Source organism: Moschus berezovskii, chromosome 1 (assembly GCF_049115385.1).
Source record: "Moschus berezovskii isolate FMDL1 chromosome 1, NW_MosBer_1.0, whole genome shotgun sequence".
Taxonomy (NCBI): Eukaryota; Metazoa; Chordata; class Mammalia; order Artiodactyla; family Moschidae; genus Moschus; species Moschus berezovskii.
This window is the reverse complement of record NC_142460.1, coordinates 23,960,798-23,963,410: the sequence shown is the minus strand read 5'-3', so window position 1 is coordinate 23,963,410 and position 2,613 is coordinate 23,960,798.

Sequence of the window (2,613 nt, the reverse complement as noted above, 5' to 3'; positions counted from 1 at the left end):
CCTGAGTGTTGTGAACAGGACTTTAAGCTTGTTTTCCACTTAGTTTTGAAATGTTGATGAATTCATCTCTGTTCACAGGATTCTTTAACCTTTTAACTTTCAGTTTGTCCACATTAAACATGATAGTGCTCATACCCTATTTGTGGAAAAATTCAATGGAATCTATCAATGAGATTCCTATCTTAGTTGTATAAAATCAAGTCAGTGTGCCAGTGGTTCCTGATTCCTGGTGGACATTTAAACATCTTTACTAGCTTTTAATTTGATTTTAAAGATCATTACAGAATCAACTCGTGGTTTTACTGAAAATGGAGTATCATGAAAGGTCATGGTTGAGAAGAGCATGCCAATTTACATGCAGAGTCAGTTAAGATACTTGGGGAAGAGCTATGTGCAATCAGGGCAGAAACAATGAGTTCCTGCCAGAGGTGGAGGAAAGAAGAATGACTTTCACCAACCTGTCAAGAAATGGAAATATTCAAGAGAAAATTGGTCCATATTAAATGACTGGACAAGATGAAAAAGGCATGTGAGATATATGCCAAGTATAGGCCCATTACAAGAAAAATAAAGAAAGTGAAGATAGGCACTGAGATCAAGAACTGAGCAGAGCTGCTGTCTCCAAGTGAGACAGAAAAGGAGGATTTTGAGCAAATATTCATACAGAAACTCACCTCAAGTTAATGTCTGCATGTTCTTCCTTCAGGCATTGTACTTAAAAAAAATTGGTATTTGCATGTCCCAAGTCACAGGTTTCTTAGAAGAAGCGATAATTTCAGGCTCTTAGTTACTTCTTGGAAGGGAATTGAAGTAGAGTCTCACATGGAAAATTCAAGATCATGCTGAAGCTACCCACATTTCATTATATCTATAGCTCGATGATGGCTTCTAATGTGGGGGGAGGATTTACCTCTGGGAACATTAAACAGTAATAGAGCAAAAGCAAAATTCTACCCTTGGACCGATACAGAGATTTCCTTTAAAGTCAAAAGGCCTTGAAAAGGGGGTTAATATGTCACAGAATTTGGCTTTATGGATTTTATGGTACGTAAATACATTTAATTGGAGGGAAAGACTGCGGATGGGGGAAGGGTAAGGAATGCAGAAGGGAACAAACTGTTTGCTGAAGGGCACACCTCTCAGCATAGGATGTCTCATGACTATGTGGCTTTTTCCAAAGCTATTATCTTGTGCACAGTCTTAATTAATGTTATCCTTGTGTAAACCAAGCAGCATTATGCATGTTGTGATGTGACGCAAACACTTAACTCACTTTTCCCAAGAAGATAGTCAATCGTGTGATGTTTAAATTGCTATCTCTCTGTGCAAGATGATGTGGGTCTCACTTCTAAACAGGAAGAAGACTTCCCAGCAAAGGGTCTTCAACCATTGCAGTCCCTTTCTCCCTAATGGGAAGCAGATATATACTGATTTCTGCAGAGAATCTCAAATGGTAGATCCAGTTAAGAACATCATGTTGCACCATGGGCAAGGGGAAAGTTGTTCAGAGATATTAGAAGGTAGAATGATTTTCCACCTTCATCTCCCAATTAATAAAGACTTCAGCAAACAGATAAGCCATGACCAGAATTTAATAGTAAGGATCCAAAGAATAGTGGTAGAAACCCCTAAGTGATTAAGTGAACCAAGAACAATGTAAGATTCGGACAAGGGAAGCTTTGCTTCATTACACAGGCTATGGATTTTTGTCAGATCCTTAGAAAGAAGGAGGGGCTTCCCTGATAGCTCAGTTGGTAAAGAATCTGCCTGCAATGCAGGAGACCCTGATTTGATTCCTGGGTTGGGAGATCCACTGGAGAAGGGATAGGCTACACACTCCAGTTTGCTTGGGCTTCCCTAGCAGCTCAGCTAGTAAAGAATCCGCCTGCAAAGCAGGAGACCTCGGTTCGATCCCTGGGTTGGGGACATTCCCTGGAGAAGGGAATGGCTACCCACTCCAGTTTTCTGGCCTGGAGAATTCCATGGACTGTATCCATGGAGTTGTAAAGAATTGGACTAAGTGACTTTCACTTTCACTAGAAAGAAGGAACAGCAGAAGAATTCTGTGTTCCTCTAGGTATTTTTTATGGAGCTATATTCTATATAAGTGGGTAAATTATATACAGGTTTATTGCAGCAGGAGTACTGTAAACCACCATCTGAGTGGGGTAGGCAATAGAGTTCAGGCTCTATGTAATCATGGGCTTGAACCTTGCCCATCTCTTTGCTGCAGGTACACTCTTTGTTGAGTTATCTCTATTTGCTTCCGAGAAAATCAATGACTTCCCTGGTGGTTCAGATGGTAAAACGTCTGCCTACAATGTGGGAAACCTGGTTCAATCCCTCGGTCGGGATGATCTCCTGGAGAAGGAAATGGCAACCCACTCTAGTATCTTGCCTGGTAAATCCCATGGACGGAGGCTTCTGGTAGGCTACAGTCCATGGGATCGCAAAGAGTCAGACACAACTGAGTGGCTTCACTTTTCTTTTTTCTAAAATGCTATACCTTTAGACTGGAAATATACTATTTCATAATTCCATCATTGTAATTGAAATCCACATTTCTATAGCTTGTTAAATCTGGTGGCTCAAGTTTCTCCTTGGAATCCCCAT